At 46.9% G+C, this 25,225-nt stretch overlaps 1 protein-coding gene across 1 annotated transcript in view; it reads left to right on the forward strand.

Annotated features, from left to right (window-relative positions):
- The first annotated feature begins 22,906 nt into the window (after positions 1-22,906).
- arhgef37 (Rho guanine nucleotide exchange factor (GEF) 37) overlaps positions 22,907-25,225 on the forward strand; it is a 48,868-nt gene continuing 46,549 nt past the window's right edge. The window contains exon 1 of the mRNA XM_072440022.1: positions 22,907-22,924. The gene's annotated coding sequence lies outside the window, so the exon portion shown is untranslated. The remainder of the gene's footprint in view (positions 22,925-25,225) is intronic.

Raw genomic sequence — 25,225 nt, forward strand, 5'->3', positions numbered from 1 at the left:
GAAGAGGAACGTTTTAAGCCTGGACTTAAATGAAGAGACTGTGTCAGCATATTTAACATGGGTCGGGAGCTGATTCCATAACACAGGAGCTTGGTAGCTAAACGCTCTACCTCCTACAGTACTTTTAGAGACTCTTGGCACCACCAGAAGGCCAGCATTCTGAGAGCGAAGAGCTCTGTTTGGATGATATGGTTCTATAGCATCTTTGAGGTAGGATGGGGCCATGTCATTTATGGCTTTGTAGGTCAAGAGTAGAATTTTGAATTTGATTCTGGACTCGACGGGGAGCCAGTGAAGAGACTTCAGCACTGGCGTAATGTGCTCTCTTCTTTTTGTTCCTGTTAGTAATCTTGCTGCTGCATTTTGAACCAGTTGAAAGCTTTTTATGGAGCTTTTAGGACACGCTGCAAGCAGGGAGTTACAGTAGTCTAATCTAGTCGTTACAAATGCATGGATAAGTTTTTCAGCATCACTTTTAGGCAGGATTCTTCTGATTTTGGCGATGTTGCGCAAATGGAAATAGGCTGTTTTACAAGCTTGATTTATATGAGCTTTAAATGAGAGCTCCTGGTCAAATAAGACTCCAAGGTTTCTTACAGTAGAACTGGAGGCTACACTGACATTGTCCAGTGTGACTATCTGCTCAGATAGAGCGTCTCGTAGATGCTTAGGGCCAAGCACAATGACCTCGGTTTTTTCAGGGTTAAGAAGCAGGTAGTTTAGTGTCATCCAGGTTTTTATCTCCTTCACACAAGTACTAAGTCTGTCTACTTGATCGCTCTGATCAGGTTTCATTGATAAATACAGCTGAGTGTCATCTGCATAGCAGTGGAAGTTAATGCCATGCTTTCTAATAATGTTGCCTAATGGTAGCATATAAAGAGTAAACAGAATTGGACCGAGTACCGAACCCTGTGGCACACCGTAAATTACTTTAGAGCTTGGTGAGGAGCTCTGGTTTACATTAACAAATTGGAACCTATCAGATAGATAGGATTTAAACCAGCTGAGGGCTGTTCCTCCAACACCTACATCACATTCTAACCTCTGCAGTAGAATGTTGTGGTCAATGGTGTCAAACGCTGCGCTGAGGTCCAACAGAACCAGGATTGAGACCAGTCCATCGTCAGCGGCTAATAACAAATCATTTGTGACTTTAACTAGTGCAGTTTCAGTGCTGTGGTGGGCTCTGAACCCTGACTGGAAAACTTCAAATAAGTTATTGTCCTGCAGGTGGCGACAAAGCTGTTTTACTACAACTTTTTCAAGGATTTTAGAGACGAAGGGAAGATTTGAAATAGGTCTGTAGTTTACCAATAGGTCGGGATCTAGATTAGGCTTTTTCAGAAGAGGTTTAATGACTGCATGTTTGAAGGACTGTGGAACATAGCCACTTTGGAGTGAAGTATTTATTATATTAAGAATAGGGTCTATAATTAGGGGAAGAATGTCTTTGAGGAGTCTGCTTGGAATGGGGTCTAGGACACAAGTTGAGCTTTTAGAGGACATAATGGCTGAAGTTATCTCTGCTTGATCAGCAGCTGTGAACCTTTCTAGGTTTACAGGTGGATTTATATGGGACGTTAGATTTACAGCTTGGGCTAGTTCAGGGCTAATAGCGGGGGTAATTTCATCTAATTTATCTCTGATTGTTTTTATTTTATTATTAAAAAATAGGAGGAAATCATCAGAGCTAAGTGTAGCTGGGATTGAGGGCTCTACTGCACTGTGACAGTTTGTTAGCCTAGCTACAGTGCTGAAAAGGAATTTAGTGTTACTTTTGTTGACTTCTATTAGATTTGAATAGTATCTGGTTTGGGCCTTACGCAGAGCCTGCTTATAGGACAGCAGGCAACTTTTCCATGCTTTTAGAGATTCTTCGGTGTGAGAGCGACGAAATAATCCCTCTAACTTTCTAACTTTTTGTTTATGTGAACGCAGTTCTTGGTTGTACCATGGGGAGGCGCGCTTTGGCCTAATGACCTTCTGTTTTAACGGCGCTACAACGTCAAGAGCAGACTTCAGAGAATTCATGGTCAAGTCGACACATTGATCACTTAAACTGGGACTAAAACTGTTCTCAGCAGGATCACATGACATGTCACTGAATATTGGCTCTATTATTTCTTTGAATTTTGAGATAGATTTTTCAGATATTGTCCTTTTCATTATAACTTTATTTTGTGGGACTGGATGATCTTTAAGAATAAACTGAAAGGTAATTAGGAAATGATCTGACAATATAGGGTTTTGAGGGAGGACAATGAGGTCACTAATCTCTGTTCCATACGTTAGGACAAGATCCAGAGTGTTCTTGTGAGTGTGAGTCGGTTTATTTACATTCTGAGTGAAACCAATGCTGTCTAACAAGGCGCTGAAGGCATTACTGAGAGCCTCATCACTCATGTTCACGTGGATATTAAAGTCTCCAACTATAACTATTTTATCCCAGGCTAACACTAAGTTTGATATAAAGTCAGAAAACTCTGTTAAAAACTCTGAATAGGGACCAGGAGGTCGGTAGATAACTATGAACAAAACTCCTTTTTGGTTTTTCATATTTGGACATGTGATTGACAGCATAAGGCTTTCAAATGAGTGAAATGCATTGTTAATTTTAGGGCTCATGAGTAGGCTTGAGTGTGAGATCACTGCCACACCACCACCTCGGCCTGTGCTCCTGGCAGTCTGAAAGTTAACATGGGTGGGTGGGGTGGACTCATTTAGTCTGACGTAGTCGTCTTGTTGAAGCCACGTTTCAGTTAGAGCTAGAAGATCTATGTTATAGTCACTAATTAATTCATTAACTAAGAGCGATTTGGAGGAAATTGCTCTAATGTTTAGCAGTCCACATTTTACGTGTTTATTCATTTGTGTATTTGTGTCATTTGTGATTGTTATTTTCCTTAAGTTATTTGGTCTGACGCCTGAAATATTTTTTCTGAGATGTGACTTTTTGGCATTATTTGTACGAGGGACACGAGGGACACACACAGTCTCTATCTGTCTTGAATCTGAACACTTCACATGTAACAGAACGGGCGAGAGTTCAGCGACAGAGGAGCGTCTTGAACTGCTGCTCTGCACCTGGGGCTCATCCCTAGATGGTCACTTAACACGACTAAGACTATCGGTCAAATTCCGAACTAATAGGGATGTACCCTCCGAAGTCGGATGGATGCCATCCCTGCGTATGAGCCCGGGCTTTCCCCAAAACGCACTCCAGTTATCAATAAAGACAACGTTGTTTTGAGGGCACCATCTGGATAACCAGTTGTTGAATGCTGAGAGACGGCTGTACAATTCAGCATTGATCCGATTGGGCAGGGGACCAGAAAATATTACAGTGTCCGACATCGACTTCGCTAGGTCACACACCGCGGCTACTTGAACTTTGAGCACCTCTGATTGTCTCCGCCGGGCGTCGTTACCGCCTGCGTGAACCACGACTCGCCGGAAACGGGTCCTACTCCGCTTTAAGATCCTAAGGTTTCCTTCGATGTCACCCATTCTGGCCCCCGGGTAACACCTAACGCTAGCAGCTGGCAGCTTCACGTCTCTGACAATAGAACTCCCGATTACAAGAGTTTCTCTCGTGTGTTCAGCGGGCGTGTGATCGCTGAGGGGAGAAAACCTATTATAGACGTGAAGCTCACGGCGCTCTGAGGTTCGGCGTTTAGCGCCTTGTCCCCTCCGAACTGTCACAAAATGGTCCCTATTCTGTTCCTGGTCTAGTCCCGGTTGCACGGGAGACGCTGAGGGGCTGAGCTCGGCCTTACTGCTACTGCTAATGCTAATGCTACGCCCTGCAGCGCGGTCCGGTAGCCCTCGCGCTAAAACCGAACTATAACTGGACTTAAGCTCCTCTAAACAGCAGATCCGCGCTTCTAACTCCGTAACCCTGGCCTCCAAAACTACCACTACACTGCACTTCACGCACCTATCATCAGAGAAGGAGCCAGGGTTCTGACTCGACATATGACAGCTCAAACAGGTAAAGGTAGATCCAGCCATGACGCTAGAGGCTAGGCTACGCTAGGCTAGTTCAGGCTGGAGCTAGAAAGTGAGGAGGGCTTTTTAATCCACGAAATACTGAAAAGCGAGCGGCTTGAGGCTCCGGATTGTTTGCGGAGAAATCAAACGTTCACTTTCGTGTATATGATGCGTAAATAGTGTGTATAATTCGTGGATTAATCGGTAAAAGGCTCTAAGAACGAACAGCTCTGAAAACGCGACACACTCACCGGAAATGACGTCACTGGCGCCTTCACGATGTCATCAACTGGCCCAAAGCACACCAGAGCCGGACATATAGGAAATATAGCGTCATAAAACAACAACAACAACAACAACAACTATTTAAGTTGTGTTGTTTGTGTTGAAATCATGTCAAGTCATAAATACACGTAATATTTAAGGTAGTTCGACCTCAAAGCCTGCTCTTATTTCGTAATTATGTTCCATTGTGCGCTACTGTTGTGTTACTTGTGTTACCGTTGGTATCAGGATGATGAGAAATGTGGGCCGTTATTGGAGCGATTAACCATCTAAAACCAAATTTGACATCTTTCCAATGGTGAAAAGACTAAAAAACGGGACACGGAAACGCGACAATCGACCCCACAGAACAGCAGCGTTCTAAAAGGCTGGGACGGTTCCACACAGCAGCTCCAGTGCATTTTCAACGGCCGTGTTAGCGTGTTAGCGTTAGCCTCCAAGCCTCACAAACTATGAAAGTATAGAGCTGTTTTGGCGATTGAAAACCACACGAGAGTAGCCTTGTTAGAAAGCGGGATCACCGTGATCACCATCATCATTATTGAAGGCTGTCGACAACAAAATAAACACAATAAAATGTTCTTCAAATGTGATAAACTGCTGCTGGATAAAACGCACCAAAAATGGAGCGGAAAAGGACATTTTTGTTTCACCAAGCGCCACAAATTCTATGTATAATTAGCAGCAAGGACCGGCCTCCTGCTGGTGCCAGAGTCAGGACTAAATATGGACCGGCCTCCTGCTGGTGCCAGAGTCAGGACTAAACATGGACCGGCCTCCTGCTGGTGCCAGAGTCAGGACTAAACATGGACCGGCCTCCTGCTGGTGCCAGAGTCAGGACTAATCATGGACCGGCCTCCTGCTGGTGCCAGAGTCAGAACTAAACATGGACCGGCCTCCTGCTGGTGCCAGAGTCAGGACTAATCATGGACCGGCCTCCTGCTGGTGCCAGAGTCAGGACTAAACATGGAGCGGCCTCCTACTGGTGCCAGAGTAGATGTGTTTAGCTGTGTACACATGAAAGGGTTTTATCTGCACTCTTCCCCATGAAAGTATTTTATCATGATTATTTATGGTTAATCTGTTTGGATTGTGACTTTTTGTCTGTGATATGAAGCACTTTGAATTCCTTTGTGCACGAACTGCGCTCTACAAATAAACTCGCCTAAAACACCACAAGCGTTTTCAGACGTTCAGCTCGACGCCACATCACGCGTCCCCATCAGTGTCGAAAGAGCTCGCGCTGCCGCCGCAAAAAAGAAACCTCTCGATTCTTCAAAACCTCCTGCCGCGACTCTCGCCAACCACCAATGTCCCCGCCTTCGCTAAAGAACCGCCAAAGTTCTTCAAAGGTTCTCCACCGCAGCACGCGTCACGCCACTTCTCAACCTCGCACAAACTTCTCGCCTCCGCTCTAATTGTCACATTCTCAACTTTCGCACGTCGACGTCTCCGGGGGGGGGGGGGAATCTCGACGCCGATTGTTCCCGTCGCGCGGCGCTCGAGTTTGCAGATTTCCCACCCCCCCGTACGCTCGTCTCCAGGGTCGCTCGCTCGTGTCAGGGCGCCTCTCGACGACGGGAGCGTAGCGTTCCTCTTGCCCTCGTAACTATGGAGCTGACAGATCGTAGCCAGAGGCGCGCGAAAGCGAGAGTTGATTTAGCGACAGGAACAGAAGCGACTCCCGAGGACACGGTTGTTTTTGCGGAATGGGGAAATAAATAAATAGAAGGGAACGCGTCTCCCCTGACGATAAACGACCCGCGCGGGGGTTCGGTGTCAGCGGCAGAAGTCTTCTCGCTGATTCCTGACGAATGCGACGTGGGAGATAAACAAAGAGCGAGTGTAACTTCTCGTTCAAAGGCGTCTATTGTTGGGCGCCGCGCATTGTTTGAAAACGGCAATGAGTTTTTGTGTTTTGCGACAGGGAAAGAAAGAATTGTTATCGAATTGAAGCAGCGATAAGGCGTACGATGTTAGTGATACTTACAGTCGTTGAAGCAGGGCTAGTCAACATGAGGCCCGCGGGCAAAATCAGGCTCTCCAGGCGATTTAATCCGGCCCACGATTACCTGTCCGTCTTCCAATTATAGAACGAAAAAGAAAAATAACCTTGTTCACTGGTTTCACTCTGGGTTAGCACGTGTTTAGACCTGGTTTGGTCTTGGTTCAGTCCTGGTTTAAGTCTTTTTTAGACCTGTTTTCATTAGTCCCGGGTCAGATCTGGTTGGTTCTGGTCTAGTCCTAGTTTAATTCTGGTTGAGCACTGGTCCGGCCAAATTGATTGAACGTTGCTACAGCAGGCTTTTCCAACGGATTTGAAAACGCCCCGTCCAAATCATTTTGTCCGGGGGCACGGGGGCCGACTAGGCGAAAAAACGAGTAGCTTCGGCCTTCCCTGGACCACGGCTCGGCAGCCAATCAGAGCCAAGCACACACATTTCGTCGACCAATCAGCGCGCAGCATGCACATTTTCTCTTAAACTGTCATGTCGGACTATTGTCAAATGCTTCCCGGCCCGATTTAATAATAATATTCCCTTTTTTTCTAAGATGTATTAATAAAATGTCGAAAATGCCCGTCCACATTTTGAAATACTCCGTCTCAATCTAAATGCCTGTGCTACAGTATTTTCTCACAAAAAACGAATCTATCAGTAGTTGTTTAATTGTATCGACTCAGGTAATTGAAACCGTGTTGGGGATATTTAAAGTGACCCAAAATGCTGTTCCAGTGGCCCTTCCATAAATCTGACCATCGGGAAAATGAAGTTGAATAGCCCTGCATTAAAGGAACGTTTGAGTGACTTAAGAACGATGAAAAAGTCTCAAGTCCAGCGCATTTAAAGGGCCGATGCGTGACTTCTTAGACTGAAGGTCCGCCCTCTGTTTTATTGCTCCGTCTGGTACGTTCCATTCTCTGTCTGCGTCTCCATTTTCCATCCACAAAAAACGCAGAGTTTTTAAATCAAACGTCTCTCAGCGTGTGTCTTTTATCTGCGACGATTCATTTTAAATCCAAACACAAGTGCACTTTACATTAATTACCATCTTGAATACTTTGTAATACGTTGTCTATGATGTTTTTTGATATTGTGAAATCTAAGAGGTGGAGCCACAGGTCCCTCCCTATTAAAGGAGGCCACACACCTGTTGGGTCAACTGCACCCTGAGGAAGGCCACGTTAAGGCTGAAACACGTTGGTGCGTATTTTAAACTTAAAGCCATGTTGCAATAAAGGCTTTTTAATTATTTTTCCAAAACAGTGCCTTGGTTTTTTGTCTGTGAGAATACTCGACTTACATATTTTTCGCCACAATTTATACCCACATAGACAACTTTCTTTTTCCTTACAAGTGCCTCCTTCTCTGGCCAAACGCTGCAATAATCCAGTCAGTTCTGTCCCGTTTGAAGATGGCGCCAAAACCTGCCGGACCAGTTCAGACTCTCGGACGATCTTCTTTTTTGCGCGAGGCCGCCGATGCAGTCACACGTCCGAACAACGGGCGTGTAGGGTCTTGTTCGGGACGCGATTGTTGCTGCGATTCTACCTTTACCCGACCAGGAGCCCCCGTTGAGACCCAGAATCCCCTTTGCAAGAGGGATCTGATCGCAGCCAACGCAATGAGAACAGAAAAATCACACAATATCACGTCATAGAAGCAACGCTTTCGAGAAAAACTGTTTTTTACAATGTTGAAGTGACACTACAGCTTCCAATCAAAGGTCTTTCCGTGCAATCCTCTCATCCAAGCGCTAACAGGGCCCAACCGCGCGTCGTTTCCGATATCGAACGTCCTCAAGGTGGCACGGCGGTGTAATTTGTTCCGCGTTTTCGACTGTTCCGCGCGAACCTTTGTTCTTCTTCCCCCTTCAGAGTCCCATTACTGTTCGCTCTCCTGAGTCCTGTCCATGTGTTGGAGCCGCTCTTCAGATCTCCATCAAAGCCCAGAGGTATAAGCACACACACACGCGCCTGTTTTTCACAAGAATTTCTCTTTCCCCCGTTAACCCTTTCCAACAGAGCGTTCACGATGAAAGCTGCGGATGGGCAGGTGAGGTAAGATGTTTCTGAGCGAGGGCCGACCAGCAGCTACCGTGGCTTCTAGGGGCCGACAGAACCTGAAAAGGTGGAGTCAATTTGGAAGAAATATGGAGTATACGATGACATTCAGCCAACACAGGTTTGTAAGTATCGTATTTTCTGGACTATAAGTCGCACCGGCCAAAACATGCATAATAGAGAAGAAAAAAAACATATATAAGTCACACTGGAGTATAAGTCGCATTTTTGGGTGAAATTTATTTGATGAAATCCAAGACCAAGAACAGACATTTCATCTGTAAATGCAGTTTAAAATAACAGATGAGAGAACATGGTGAATAGGTTTACGTATGCTAACGCTAACACCTTCAGCTACATGAGGCACAGACAGAACTGTGGTAAGTGTCTGGTATGTTAACGTAACACATGAACAGTTATTCAGATAACTATAGCATAAAGAACATGCTAACAAGTTTAGCAAAGCATCAGTTTTACCCCAAATCACTAAATCCATTGAATTCCTCTTCCTCTGTGTCACTTCTAAACAACTCCACAAACTCCAGAGGAAGTGCAGATTCTTCTTCTGCGTCGCTTAGAGCCTAGAGCGCCCTCTTGTGGTTGCCATTGTGAAAATCATGAATACTATCCCGTATAAGTTGCTCTGGAGTATAAGTTGCACCCCGGCCAAAACTGTGAAAAAAGGTGCGACTTATAGTCCGGAAAATACGGTAAATCATTTCACATTTTAAATCTGAAATCAGTACGTTTGGACCTAAAATGTGGAATAAACAATGTCTGTATCCATGGGCTTCACAGTATACGTGATATCTTTTGAAGTAAGCAAATGTGGAAACTGATTTTGTAGCTTTGGGGCATTGTCCACCTACATTTTTTGCAACCAACACCAAATCAGGAAGAAATAACAACACCTTTTGGGAAATATCCTATAATGACATTGAAATTGCGTCGAGTTGCATCCAAATAACTTTGACAAACACTGAGTATCCGTTTCTTATCATTGGAGACTTCAACGCTGAGTGGATTCTGTTCTATTGGAGGAACTAAGTGAGAACTAACCTGAGACAAGAGGCAGAATTTCAAAAACACGGAACCCACTGGAAGCATTACATAAACGACGCTCGTCCAAGTCGCCTTTTGGCCCTCAAAATCAGAAAAAGCGAACAACTAACACCCAACTTCCTGCTTTAATAAGAGCAGAGGAGAACACCAGAACACCTGCTCATATCTGCATAAACAACACTGTAGGAGCCAAAATCCCTGATAATGGTGCAGCGTTGGGAGAGGCCACAGGGTGTCGCTGTGGGTTAGAAGCAAAACGGGTGTTTAAGTGTGAACTTTGGTGCTGGGTGGAGGTTGCTAGACCGGCAAGCACGGTTTGTTGACCGGTTCCGGCGAACTGTGATGAATGAGATAAGCGTTATGGTGAATTTTATTCGTTTTTTTATATGAAGTGATGCGCTGTTTGGATTGATTTCAAGGACATCGTAATGAATAAAGGATGACATGAACTTAGGAACTGCTTCAGCAAACTTTTTGGAAATCACGCAAACCAGTGAGCTAGCACGTCTGCCACATAAGCAAATCAGTTGTAGTTTGCTTATACAAAAATACCTTTAAAAAGTTCTATCAACAGCTTTATCTACAACTAAACCACACCAATGTTTTACCCTCCAACTTCCTCAAATCTCTTACCAGAAACTGCAGCTGCATGTGTAAAATAATCACACCAGAAGAATAAACCAATAGACAGTATGAACAAAGACAAGAAGGATCCCTCTGAAGCTCTGTTCTGCCTTTAGCTCTCAGCTCGGGACGGTTCTCTTCGACATGCTTAACAGTTCCCTCTCTGATGGCTCTTTTACAGACAGCTGCAGTGTTCATCGGAGTGTGGCTCCTATCGACCTCTTTAGTCTTTTAAACACTGAGCTCAAAGCTTATGCTAAAGCCCTGGCAACGAGACCCGAGCAGCACGAGCCACGCCCCATCCACCGCGATCAAACAGCGTTCACTAAGTTTCTGAGAATATACGCCGCTTACTTTACGTGCTCGATTCATCGCCTAAATCTAATTCTCTCGCTCGCCGTCGAGGAGGCGTTCGATCGGTTAGAATGCGAACACTTATGGCCGTGCTTCATAATGTGGACCTTGGCAAAGGATTCATCTCTACGATCAAAACTCTGTCCGCTGATCCTACGGCGGCGGCGAGAACCTGATCGTCCAGGTTCTTAGCGACTAGTTCTTCGTGTCAGGGGTCTTCACGCTGATGATGCTTTACTATTATTACCAGTGACATAGTACCAGGGAAATATCCTCTAATGACATTGAAATTGCGTCGAATTGCATCCCAATAACTTTGACAAACACTGAGTATCCGTTTCTTATCATTGGAGACTTCAACGCTGAGTGGATTCTGTTCTATTGGAGGAACTAAGTGAGAACTAACCTGACACAAGAGGCAGAATTTCAATACACGGAACCCACTAGAAGCATTACATAAACGACGCTCGTCCAAGTCGCCTTTTGGCCCTCAAAATCAGAAAAAGCGCCATCTCGTTCTACAAAGTGAACCGGACAAACTCAGTATCGATGCCCTTGAGAGGAATGGAAACCAACGTGGCATCATTCAATATCCGTCTACTCTAATCTGGAGAATCCTTACCAATAATAACTTAACACTAATAACGAGACACTGAAATACCACTGTGATTGGGACCGGACACATCTACAAACCCAAATGTCTGTTATAAATGTACCCACAGGTCTTTATATCCAAGGAGACTGCGTATGACGACGCTTAACGAGCCCACACTGCGATACTCAACGTTACTTTCCGTCATGTCTTCTGCTCCTGGTAGAAAGTGGCCAATGCTCCGTCAAATATGGCGGAAAGGCTCGGAGGCTACTTCTATCGAATGACGCGACGATCATGAAAAAGAACGTCGCTGAACATTGTCGCTTCCGTCCGGCCTCGCGGCGGCTGAAAGGGCGATGGTGTCGGAAAGTGCGACAGGTTCTGAGCGTGCGGGACGGTGCAGGTATCGGCGATGTGGGGTTCTGAGCGTGCGGGACGGGGCAGGTATCGGCGATGTGGGGTTCTGAGCGTGCAGGACGGGGCAGGTATCGGCGATATGGGGTTCTGAGCGTGCGGGACGGTCTGCAATGTGGGGTTCCGAGCGCTGGACGGTGCAGGTATCGGCGATGTGGGGTTCTGAGCGTGCGGGACGGTGCAGGTATCGGCGATGTGGGGTTCTGAGCGTGCGGGACGGGGCAGGTATCGGCGATGTGGGGTTCTGAGCGTGCGGGACAGTCTGCGATGTGGGGTTCCGAGCGCTGGACGGTGCAGGTATCGGCGATGTGGGGTTCTGAGCGTGCGGGACGGTGCAGGTATCGGCGATGTGGGGTTCTGAGCGTGCGGGACGGTCTGCGATGTGGGGTTCCGAGCGCTGGACGGTGCAGGTATCGGCGATGTGGGGTTCTGAGTGTGCGGGACAGTGCAGGTATCGGCGATGTGGGGTTCTGAGCGTGCGGGACGGTGCAGGTATCGGCGATGTGGGGTTCCGAGCGTGCGGGACGGTGCAGGTATCGGCGATGTGGGGTTCCGAGCGTGCGGGACGGTGCAGGTATCGGCGATGTGGGGTTCTGAGCGTGCGGGACGGTGCAGGTATCGGCGATGAGGGGTTCTGAGCGTGCGGGACGGTGCAGGTATCGGCGATGTGGGGTTCCCAGCGTGCGGGACGGTCTGCGATGTGGACTTCACTGGCTGAAACATGAACTCAACACATGCAGCTACCTGTGCATTACTATACGTATTACACATATTGCGTTATAACAAGCTTAAATATATGTAATAACGACTATTTGTGTGGATTTCAACGACGGAGGGAACTAGAATCCTTTGTTTCTTTTACTTCCTGTATATCAGTGCTGCTTCACCTGGACAGGGCCAAATATCGACCTTTATTGTACGTCTGTATGTATATCTTATCTGACAATGCTCTGATGTCTGATGCTGAACTGGTTTTCCGACAGAACGTGGGTTATAAAGGTGTCGCTCATCATCCGAGCTCAGGAAACTTTGTGGAGGCGAAAGGAAAGCTCCATAAAACACTCACTTAGGAGACGTTTCAGTGTCGCTAACAAACAGAAAGGTGAAACTCTAAAGGAGAAGCTCTAAAGGAGAAGCTCTAAAGGAGAAAAGACAGGAGTTTTTAAAGCAACAGCCGCTCAAATGCAAAGTTAGACATGAGTTCATGATGAGGGCCGTTTATCCTGATTATGAAAGTTGGTTTTGACGCCGGCTCCTTTGAGGATACGACTGTGTGGAAGGAGGAGCAGGGGGAGGAGCAGGAGGAGCTGGATGAGCAGGAGGTGCAGGAGGAGCTGGAGGAGAAGAAGGAACAAGAGGAGAAGGAGGAGCAAGAGGAGCTGGAGGAGCATGAGGAGAAGAAGGAACAAGAGGAGAAGGATAAGCTGGAGGAGCAAGCTGAGCAGGAGGAGCTGGATGAGCAGGAGGTGCAGGAGGAGCTGGAGTTGCAGGAGGTGCAGGAGGAGGAGCAGGAGGGAAACAGTGATGGACAGAGCGTTCTCAGCCTCTGCAGTGCTGCTCAGGCTGTGGAGCAGCAGCGCCTCCATGTGACGCACTAGAGTATTACAGCAGAGACAGGACATTACAGCAGAGACAGGACATTACAGCAGAGACAGGACATTACAGCAGAGACAGGACATTAGAGCAGAGACAGGACATTACAGCAGAGACAGGACATTACAGCAGAGACAGGACATTAGAGCAGAGACAGGACATTACAGCAGAGACAGGACATTAGAGCAGAGACAGGACATTACAGCAGAGACAGGACATTATAGCAGAGACAGGACATTACAGCAGAGACAGGACATTACTGCAGAGACAGGACAATACAGCAGAGACAGGACATTACAGCAGAGACAGGACATTACAGCAGAGACAGGACATTACAGCAGAGACAGGACATAACAGCAGAGACAGGACATTACAGCAGAGACAGGACATTACAGCAGAGACAGGACATTACAGCAGAGACAGGACATTAGAGCAGAGACAGGACATTACAGCAGAGACAGGACATTACAGCAGAGACAGGACATTAGAGCAGAGACAGGACATTACAGCAGAGACAGGACATTAGAGCAGAGACAGGACATTACAGCAGAGACAAGACATTACAGCAGAGACAGGACATTACAGCAGAGACAGGACATAACAGCAGAGACAGGACATTACAGCAGAGACAGGACATTACAGCAGAGACAGGACATAACAGCAGAGACAGGACATTACAGCAGAGACAGGACAATACAGCAGAGACAGGACATAACAGCAGAGACAGGACATTACTGCAGAGACAGGGCATTACAGCAGAGACAGGACATTACAGCAGAGACAGGACATAACAGCAGAGACAGGACATTACAGCAGAGACAGGACATTACAGCAGAGACAGGACATTACAGCAGAGACAGGACATTAGAGCAGAGACAGGACATTACAGCAGAGACAGGACATTACAGCAGAGACAGGACATTAGAGCAGAGACAGGACATTACAGCAGAGACAGGACATTAGAGCAGAGACAGGACATTACAGCAGAGACAAGACATTACAGCAGAGACAGGACATTACAGCAGAGACAGGACATAACAGCAGAGACAGGACATTACAGCAGAGACAGGACATTACAGCAGAGACAGGACATAACAGCAGAGACAGGACATTACAGCAGAGACAGGACAATACAGCAGAGACAGGACATAACAGCAGAGACAGGACATTACTGCAGAGACAGGGCATTACAGCAGAGACAGGACATTACAGCAGAGACAGGACATTACAGCAGAGACAGGACATTACAGCAGAGACAGGACATTACAGCAGAGACAGGACATTACAGCAGAGACAGGACATTACAGCAGAGACAGGACAGACTGATGCTGCTTCATGTAAATGAGTTCATTTTGTTTTCTACCACAACAGATTCTATTCTATTATTATATTATATAATAAGAACCGATTTAAAATATTCTGACACTGAAACAGATTCTCCATGTTTAGTCCTGACTCTGGCACCAGCAGGAGGCCGGTCCATGTTTAGTCCTGACTCTGGCACCAGCAGGAGGCCGGTCCATGTTTAGTCCTGACTCTGGCACCAGCAGGAGGCCGGTCCATGTTTAGTCCTGACTCTGGCACCAGCAGGAGGCCGGTCCATGTTTAGTCCTGACTCTGGCACCAGCAGGAGGCCGCTCCATGTTTAGTCCTGACTCTGGCACCAGCAGGAGGCCGGTCCATGTTTAGTCCTGACTCTGGCACCAGCAGGAGGCCGGTCCATGTTTAGTCCTGACTCTGGCACCAGCAGGAGGCCGGTCCATGTTTAGTCCTGACTCTGGCACCAGCAGGAGGCCGGTCCATGTTTAGTCCTGACTCTGGCACCAGTAGGAGGCCGGTTCATGTTTAGTCCTGACTCTGGCACCAGCAGGAGGCCGGTCCATGTTTAGTCCTGACTCTGGCACCAGCAGGAGGCCGCTCCATGTTTAGTCCTGACTCTGGCACCAGCAGGAGGCCGCTCCATGTTTAGTCCTGACTCTGGCACCAGCAGGAGGCCGGTCCATGTTTAGTCCTGACTCTGGCACCAGCAGGAGGCCGCTCCATGTTTAGTCCTGACTCTGGCACCAGCAGGAGGCCGCTCCATGTTTAGTCCTGACTCTGGCACCAGCAGGAGGCCGGTCCATGTTTAGTCCTGACTCTGGCACCAGCAGGAGGCCGGTCCATGTTTAGTCCTGACTCTGGCACCAGCAGGAGTCCGGTCCATGTTTAGTCCTGACTCTGGCACCAGCAGGAGGCCGCTCCATGTTTAGTCCTGACTCTGGCACCAGCAGGAGGCCGCTCCATGTTTAGTCCTGACTCTGGCACCAGCAGGAGGCCGCTCCATGTTTAGTCCTGACTCTGGCACCAGCAGGAGGCCGCTCCATGTTTACTCCTGACTCTGGCACCAGCAGGAGGCCGGTCCATGTTTAGTCCTGACTCTGGCACCAGCAGGAGGCCGGTCCATGTTTAGTCCTGACTCTGGCACCAGCAGGAGGCCAGAGTGCTGATCTACATTCAGTTTGTACTTCACCCTCGGCACCAGCAGAGGGCGGTGTTTCACAGCAGATCCGACAGGGCTGTGACGTCACTGCAGTGATGACTGAACATGAAGCGCTGATTTATGTCAGAAATGTAATATTTATCAAACACATTTCTACATCCCAGAGAAACGTGATAGAAATTATTAATAAATTATGTCTTTTTTTTATTAGATATATTTTGACCAAATTAATACATGAAATAATAACTTCTGTGTCCCTGTGAGGAGTCGTCCCTGTGAGGAGTCGTCCCTGTGAGGAGTCGTCCCTTTGAGGAGTCGTCCCTGTGAGGAGTCGTCCCTTTGAGGAGTCGTCCCTTTGAGGAGTCGTCCCTGTGAGGAGTCGTCCCTGTGAGGAGTCGTCCATGTGAGGAGCCGTCCCTGTGAGGAGTCGTCCCTGTGAGGAGTCGTCCCTGTGAGGAGTCGTCCCTGTGAGGAGTCGTCCCTATGAGTCGTCGTCCCTATGAGGAGTCGTCCCTGTGAGGAGTCGTCCCTGTGAGGAGTCGTCCCTTTGAGGAGTCGTCCCTTTGAGGAGCCGTCCCTGTGAGGAGTCGTCCCTGTGAGGAGTCGTCCCTGTGAGGAGTCGTCCCTGTGAGGAGTCGTCCCTGTGAGGAGTCGTCCCTTTGAGGAGTCGTCCCTTTGAGGAGTCGTCCCTGTGAGGAGCCGTCCCTGTGAGGAGTCGTCCCTGTGAGGAGTCGTCCCTGTGAGGAGTCGTCCCTTTGAGGAGTCGTCCCTGTGAGGAGTCGTCCCTTTGAGGAGTCGTCCCTTTGAGGAGTCGTCCCTGTGAGGAGTCGTCCCTGTGAGGAGTCGTCCCTGTGAGGAGTCGTCCCTGTGAGGAGTCGTCCCTTTGAGGAGTCGTCCCTGTGAGGAGTCGTCCCTTTGAGGAGCCGTCCCTTTGAGGAGCCGTCCCTGTGAGGAGTCGTCCCTGTGAGGAGTCGTCCCTGTGAGGAGTCGTCCCTGTGAGGAGTCGTCCCTGTGAGGAGTCGTCCCTTTGAGGAGTCGTCCCTTTGAGGAGCCGTCCCTTTGAGGAGCCGTCCCTATGAGGAGTCGTCCCTGTGAGGAGTCGTCCCTGTGAGGAGTCGTCCCTGTGAGGAGTCGTCCCTGTGAGGAGTCGTCCCTTTGAGGAGTCGTTCCTTTGAGGAGCCGTCCCTGTGAGGAGTCGTCCCTGTGAGGAGTCGTCCCTGTGAGGAGTCGTCCCTGTGAGGAGTCGTCCCTTTGAGGAGTCGTCCCTTTGAGGAGTCGTCCCTTTGAGGAGCCGTCCCTGTGAGGAGTCGTCCCTGTGAGGAGTCGTCCCTGTGAGGAGTCGTCCCTGTGAGGAGTCGTCCCTTTGAGGAGTCGTCCCTTTGAGGAGCCGTCCCTGTGAGGAGTCGTCCCTGTGAGGAGTCGTCCCTGTGAGGAGTCGTCCCTGTGAGGAGTCGTCCCTTTGAGGAGTCGTCCCTTTGAGGAGTCGTCCCTGTGAGGAGCCGTCCCTGTGAGGAGTCGTCCCTGTGAGGAGTCGTCCCTGTGAGGAGTCGTCCCTGTGAGGAGTCGTCCCTATGAGTCGTCGTCCCTGTGAGGAGTCGTCCCTGTGAGGAGTCGTCCCTGTGAGGAGTCGTCCATGTGAGGAGCCGTCCCTGTGAGGAGTCGTCCCTGTGAGGAGTCGTCCCTGTGAGGAGTCGTCCATGTGAGGAGTCGTCCATGTGAGGAGTCGTCCCTGTGAGGAGTCGTCCCTGTGATGAGTCGTCCCTATGAGTCGTCGTCCCTATGAGGAGTCGTCCCTGTGAGGAGTCGTCCATGTGAGGAGTCGTCCCTGTGAGGAGTCGTCCCTATGAGTCGTCGTCCCTATGAGGAGTCGTCCCTGTGAGGAGTCGTCCATGTGAGGAGTCGTCCCTGTGAGGAGTCGTCCATGTGAGGAGTCGTCCCTGTGAGGAGTCGTCCCTTTGAGGAGTCGTCCCTGTGAGGAGTCGTCCCTTTGAGGAGTCGTCCCTGTGAGGAGTCGTCCCTGTGAGGAGTCGTCCCTGTGAGGAGTCGTCCCTGTGAGGAGTCGTCCCTTTGAGGAGTCGTCCCTTTGAGGAGCCGTCCCTTTGAGGAGTCGTCCCTATGAGGAGTCGTCCCTGTGAGGAGTCGTCCCTGTGAGGAGTCGTCCCTGTGAGGAGTCGTCCCTTTGAGGAGTCGTCCCTTTGAGGAGCCGTCCCTGTGAGGAGTCGTCCCTGTGAGGAGTCGTCCATGTGAGGAGTCGTCCATGTGAGGAGTCGTCCCTGTGAGGAGTCGTTCCTGTGAGGAGTCGTCCCTGTGAGGAGTCGTCCCTGTGAGGAGTCGTCCCTGTGAGGAGTCGTCCATGTGAGGAGTCGTCCATGTGAGGAGTCGTCCCTGTGAGGAGTCGTCCCTGTGAGGAGTCGTCCCTGTGAGGAGTCGTCCCTGTGAGGAGTCGTCCATGTGAGGAGTCGTCCATGTGAGGAGTCGTCCATGTGAGGAGTCGTCCATGTGAGGAGTCGTCCCTGTGAGGAGTCGTCCATGTGAGGAGTCGTCCCTGTGAGGAGTCGTCCCTGTGAGGAGTCGTCCCTGTGAGGAGTCGTCCCTGTGAGGAGTCGTCCCTGTGAGGAGTCGTCCCTTTGAGGAGTCGTCCATGTGAGGAGTCGTCCCTGTGAGGAGTCGTCCCTTTGAGGAGTCGTCCATGTGAGGAGTCGTCCCTGTGAGGAGTCGTCCCTGTGAGGAGTCGTCCATGTGAGGAGTCGTCCCTGTGAGGAGTCGTCCATGTGAGGAGTCGTCCCTGTGAGGAGTCGTCCCTGTGAGGAGTCGTCCCTTTGAGGAGTCGTCCATGTGAGGAGTCGTCCCTGTGAGGAGTCGTCCATGTGAGGAGTCGTCCCTGTGAGGAGTCGTCCATGTGAGGAGTCGTCCATGTGAGGAGTCGTCCCTGTGAGGAGTCGTCCATGTGAGGAGTCGTCCATGTGAGGAGTCGTCCATGTGAGGAGTCGTCCATGTGAGGAGTCGTCCATGTGAGGAGTCGTCCCTGTGAGCAGTCGTCCATGTGAGGAGTCGTCCATGTGAGGAGTCGTCCATGTGAGGAGTCGTCCATGTGAGGAGTCGTCCATGTGAGGAGTCGTCCCTGTGAGGAATCGTCCATGTGAGGAGTCGTCCCTGTGAGGAGTCGTCCATGTGAGGAGTCGTCCATGTGAGGAGTCGTCCATGTGAGGAGTCGTCCATGTGAGGAGTCGTCCCTGTGAGGAGTCGTCCCTGTGAGGAGTCGTCCCTGTGAGGAGTCGTCCCTTTGAGGAGTCGTCCCTTTGAGGAGCCGTCCCTTTGAGGAGCCGTCCCTATGAGGAGTCGTCCCTGTGAGGAGTCGTCCCTGTGAGGAGTCGTCCCTGTGAGGAGTCGTCCCTGTGAGGAGTCGTCCCTTTGAGGAGTCGTTCCTTTGAGGAGCCGTCCCTGTGAGGAGTCGTCCCTGTGAGGAGTCGTCCCTGTGAGGAGTCGTCCCTGTGAGGAGTCGTCCCTTTGAGGAGTCGTCCCTTTGAGGAGTCGTCCCTTTGAGGAGTCGTCCCTTTGAGGAGCCGTCCCTTTGAGGAGTCGTCCCTGTGAGGAGTCGTCCCTGTGAGGAGTCGTCCCTGTGAGGAGTCGTCCCTTTGAGGAGTCGTCCCTTTGAGGAGCCGTCCCTGTGAGGAGTCGTCCCTGTGAGGAGTCGTCCCTGTGAGGAGTCGTCCCTGTGAGGAGTCGTCCCTTTGAGGATTCGTCCCTTTGAGGAGTCGTCCCTGTGAGGAGCCGTCCCTGTGAGGAGTCGTCCCTGTGAGGAGTCGTCCCTGTGAGGAGTCGTCCCTGTGAGGAGTCGTCCCTATGAGTCGTCGTCCCTGTGAGGAGTCGTCCCTGTGAGGAGTCGTCCCTGTGAGGAGTCGTCCATGTGAGGAGCCGTCCCTGTGAGGAGTCGTCCCTGTGAGGAGTCGTCCCTGTGAGGAGTCGTCCATGTGAGGAGTCGTCCATGTGAGGAGTCGTCCCTGTGAGGAGTCGTCCCTGTGATGAGTCGTCCCTATGAGTCGTCGTCCCTATGAGGAGTCGTCCCTGTGAGGAGTCGTCCATGTGAGGAGTCGTCCCTGTGAGGAGTCGTCCCTATGAGTCGTCGTCCCTATGAGGAGTCGTCCCTGTGAGGAGTCGTCCATGTGAGGAGTCGTCCCTGTGAGGAGTCGTCCATGTGAGGAGTCGTCCCTGTGAGGAGTCGTCCCTTTGAGGAGTCGTCCCTGTGAGGAGTCGTCCCTTTGAGGAGTCGTCCCTGTGAGGAGTCGTCCCTGTGAGGAGTCGTCCCTGTGAGGAGTCGTCCCTTTGAGGAGTCGTCCCTGTGAGGAGTCGTCCCTTTGAGGAGCCGTCTTACTTTTGACATTTGAAAAACTTGTACTTTTTGCAGAATTTTCAAAAGTATTAGTACTTTTTCCCCATTTAAATGAATTTAGGCATTATGAGAGTCTGAGGAATTCTTTAGACTTTATTCTTTAGACTTTATTCTTTAGGGTTTTGTGATGGAGCCAGTCGAGCGAGAGAGAGAGAGAGAGAGAGAGAGAGAGAGAGAGAGAGAGGGGGGGGGGGGGGGAGAGGGGGAGAGGGAGGGAGAGAGGGAGGAATGGAAAATATAATAATAATAATAAAAAAATTGTGACATCACTCACAATACAAGAACATAGTGTCTGCGTGACGTCATCACGCGCAGACACTATGTTCTTGTATTGTGGAGAGGGCGGGAGAGGGAGAGAGAGAGGGAGAGAGGTAGACTTTATGCTTTAGGCTTTATTCTTTAGAATTTTGGGACGGAGCCAGTCGAGCGAGAGAGAGGGGGGGAGAGGGAGGGAGGGAGAGAGGGAGAGGGAGAGACGCAGACACTCAAGCAATGGCTTCAGCCATTGCAGATTTTCTAGTTTTTAATTTTTGTGTTTTATTATAATTATTTTATTATTATTATTATTATTATTATTATTATAGTTTTATTTACATAGGTCAGTTTGTTTGATGTATGTTGTGTTGCTGTATGTTTTTTTAAAAGAGAAAAAAAGAAAAAAACGGGTTCAAATCAACATATTTTTATTTTATTTTATATTATTTTTTTCTCATGTTTTTATTATAATGTTTTTATTATTATCATATATTCTTTACACTGTCAGTTTGTTTTATATACGTTTTTGTTACTGTATGTACAAAAAAAGAAGAAAAAAAAAGAGCTCAAATCAAGTCTGCGTTGAGTCCAGTGTCCACAACAACAACAACAACAACAACAACAACAACAACAACAACAACAACAACAACAACAACAACAGAAGGACTCCCTCTGCTTCACAGGTCAGTGCGGTGAATCATGGACGTTTAGCGCAGGTAAACCACGCCTTTATTTGGACTTGGAACCTTGTTGTGGAGTCTGTGCTAAACCAACAGTTGTGACTGATCCTCGGATCGTTTAAAGTATTTGACCTGCGGTCACTTTGCCACGCCCGTTTCACTCTTGCCCGTCCACAAGACGGACTGGATTTGATTGTTCTTTTGATTGTGTCATTATGGGCCGCGTCGTGTGCTTGGAATTACACTATTAACACTAGTTAACATGATTTATCTGTCATTATCTAAAGAACAATAATAACACAAACCACTTGAAGGGCACTTTATAAGACTCTTTTATTTATTTTATTTTATTAATTTTATTTTATTTATTTTATTTATTTTATTTATTTTATTTATTTTATTTATTTTATTTATTTTATTTATTTTATTTATTTTGTTCTATTTACTTTAATTATTTATTTTATTTATTTTGTTTATTTTATTTATTTTTTTATTTTATTTTACGTTTTAATTGTTTCATTCTTTGCCTTTGGTCTGCATGATATTCACGTCACATTCACTTAACCTTAAAGTGCACATGGCAGGTGTTTATTATTTTCAAATTTTGACTTTATTTGGTGTATTTATATCTGTTGTACATATAAATGATAGTTTTACACCGATCGATCAGGTATTTGTGGAGAAAATGTTGAAAAATCTGTAGAAAATGACAGAAAGTGACATCACACCAGGGACACTCATTCCAGTCAAAGTTTATGCAGAATTTACACAAAAGAAACAACTTTTTCGACTCTAAACATTAATTCAACAAAATAAAGTCGCTCTCATATATTTTCTTTCATCAATTAAAACATATTTGACATTAGATGAATGCAGTGAATCATGGAAGTTTGGCGGTTATATTGTTTGTTGTAACTGTTTGTTGTTAATAAAGTTCTTGTAATTGTTCTTTTGACTGTTATATTGTATGTTATGACTGTTTGTTGTTAATAAAGTTCTTGTAAATGTTCCTTTGGCGGTTATATTGTTTGTTGTTAATAAAGTTCTTGTAAATGTTCCTTTGGCGGTTATATTGCTTGTTGTAACTGTTTGTTGTTAATAAAGTTCTTGTAAATGTTCCTTTGGCGGTTATATTGTTTGTTGTAACTGTTTGTTGTTAATAAAGTTCTTGTAAATGTTCCTTTGGCGGTTATATTGTTTGTTGTAACTGTTTGTTGTTAATAAAGTTCTTGTAAATGTTCCTTTGGCGGTTATATTGTTTGTTGTAACTGTTTGTTGTTAATAAAGTTCTTGTAAATGTTCCTTTGGCGGTTATATTGTTTTTTGTAACTGTTTGTTGTTAATAAAGTTCTTGTAAATGTTCCTTTGGCGGTTATATTATTTGTTTAACAGATTGTTGTTAATAAAGTTCTTGTAATTGTTCTTTTGACTGTTATATTGTTTGTTATGACTGTTTGTTGTTAATAAAGTTCTTGTAAATGTTCCTTTGGCGGTTATATTGCTTGTTGTAACTGTTTGTTGTTAATAAAGTTCTTGTAAATGTTCCTTTGGCCGTTATATTGTTTGTTATAACTGCTTGTTGTTAATAAAGTTCTTGATTTGAACGTTTCTATGGCGACAACATGTCGTAAAAAAATCCTCACGAGCCTCACGCGGGACTGTCCCTTTAACTGCCTCGTGATTGGCCCGCATTCCTCCCATACATCCGTGATTCCTCCGCACAACTCTCTTGTCCAATCAGCGCTGCGTCTTCCCGTTTCCTGTCGCGCGGCTGTTCCGGTCACTCCGCGGTCCAGCCTCGGCGCCCCCTCCTCCTCCTCCGCACCTCTTTTATCCCCCCCCCCTCTCAAAGACCCCTCCAAAAAAGCTCCTTCCCCTCCTCCCCCACCTCCGCCCCCTCTGGCCCTTCCCCCCAGTCTCCTCCCCCTTCTCCTCCTCCGCGGCGCACGCGTCTGGACCGCGACGAACCCCCGCTATGCGCGAGCACGGACAAACTTTTAACCGGGACGTGTGCGTGTGCGTGCGGGGCCGGTTCTGACGCAGGCCCACGCGCTCCCGCCACCCCGCCCCCTGCGACACACGTTCCTCTGCGGATGAAACCGGGAGACGCGCCGCACCGTTCCTCCGCCGCCGCGAGGTAAGCACGAGCCCCGGGGGGGAGGGAGCGCGCGCGCGGTGTCGGGGCTGATGTCGTGCGCACGTGTTAGTGGTCGAGTCGTTGTGTTGTTGTTGTTGTTGTTGTTTTGTGGTGAAACGGGACGTGCGTAAGTGCGTCGCGCGCCATCGTCAAAGATCGTGTTTGGTTTTTTCAAGGTAAAATGGTAAAATTGTAACTTTTCCCGACGGTTAAATGTTAGTTTTCTGTTAAATTCTGCACAAACAATGGAAATAACTCAATAAAAGTCCAAATAAATGCGAGAAATGTGTTTATTTGAAGCATTTTCAAAGTTAAAGTACGTGTAGAGCAGAAGAAGAGCGCGTTTTAAGTGTTTTTTAGCCTTTAAAAATGTTAAGTTGTACTTTGTTTGGTTTGTACGAGCTAAATAATGTGAAATACTTTGTACAAAACAGTTGTAGTTTGTAGTTTGGTACAAAAAGATAAATACGGTTATTTGTAGCGGAAGAAATGCTAGAAATGAGTTTTCTTCAACAAATATCAAACAAAACGAGATAAATATTCTGTACCGAGATGTGAATTGTGGTTTTGTTTTATTAAAATACAAGCAAACATTGGAAATTATGGGATAAATGTCCAAGTAAAGCAACTAATTCATTTATTTCAACAATCTTCAAGCTGAATAACATAATATTGAGTATTTGTGCATTATTTTTACACAATCTTGCCGGTTGTAGTTGTAATTCTAACGTCAAATATTGTAAACAACATAATATCGGCTGAACTACAGTCAAAGAAACATAAGATAAAGCAAGATATATGACTATTTAAGCTATTTTGCTGATATTTTTCATCACATTCTAAACTTTTCGTAGTATTTTCAGCTCGTAAATGACCTATGTATTTATGGTGCCGTTCTTTCATCTTTCAGTTTCACTTTTGTGTCGTGGACGTTTATCGTAGTTGGCGTACGACCGACGCCGTAAAAAATCTAAACGTACCAGAGCGAGAACGGTTCAAACTCGACTTAAATCCGTTTTAATTTGACTATTTTATCATTCGGAAAGTTTGATTTGGTGATTTTCTACGCAAAAAGTGAGTAAAACAACTGAACAACGTTTAAAACAACAGATTTAACCATTCATTTTGGCTCTTATGTGTCAATATTTTGAGTTAAAACTACAAAAATCCCTGTTTTTTAACGTATTTATTTATTTTAATGTATTTTCGAGCAATGCAAATGTGAATAAATGTGATAAAAACCGTAGCGTGGAACATTCTAAGCAAAGCAGTAGCGTCTTGATGGAGATGAGTATTAATTGTAATACGTTAATCAATAATCGTGTCTATAAATCAACACAATGCTTGAACTAAGAATGAAAGACTACCGTATTTTCTGGAGTATAAGTCGCGCCAGCCAAAAAGTGCATAAAAGAGAAGAAAAAAACATATATAAGTCGCACTGGAGGATGAAATGCTGTTGCAAGTGTGAAAATAACACATAATATCACATATAAGTCGCTCCGGAGTATAAGTATACAAGTATAAATATAAGTATAAGTCGCACCCCGGCCAAAACTATGAAAAAAGGTGCGACTTATAGTCCAAAAAATACAGTATTTTCTAGCAATGCAAACGTGAAATAAATGTGATAAAAACAGTAGCATGGAACGTTCTAAGCAAAGCAGTAGCGTCTTGATGGCGATAAAGCAGGTTACACAGAGCGCTGGAGTATTAATTATAATACGTTAATCAATAATCGTGTCTATAAATTAATACGATGCTGGAACTAAGAATGAAAAACTACCGTATTTTCCGGAGTATAAGTCGCAACAGTCAAAAAGAGAAGAAAAAAACATAAATAAGTCGCACTGGAGTATGAAATGCAGTTGCAAGTGTGAAAATAACACATAATATCACATATATGTCGCTTCAGAGTATAAGTATATAAGTATAAATATAAGTATAAGTCGCACCGCGGCCAAAACTATGAAAAAGATGCAACTTATAGTCCGATTTTACTCCCAAAAACGCCCAGTTGTGCTTTTAACCTGGCTGTTTTCTTTTATAATACAGTATTAATAAAACTATTTTTCTTACATTACTGCTGCTTATCTAAGTACTGATGGTAAATACACAGATATACAAATGATGGAAGTATTTGTACTCGTCGATAAATACTCAAGGGTTTATACCAAACACAGTGAACAGGTGGTTTTTAGGGTTAGTTTCTGTTTAAATCTGAATCACGTAGACTAAGAATGTCGAGATTATCGGATTAATCGATAATCGCGATTGATCGGGTCATTATGCGATCGTGAG

The sequence above is a fragment of the Eucyclogobius newberryi genome, unplaced genomic scaffold, assembly GCF_026437365.1.
Source record: "Eucyclogobius newberryi isolate DKJ021-1_F unplaced genomic scaffold, fEucNew1.0.hap1 SCAF_11, whole genome shotgun sequence".
Lineage (NCBI taxonomy): Eukaryota > Metazoa > Chordata > Actinopteri > Gobiiformes > Gobiidae > Eucyclogobius > Eucyclogobius newberryi.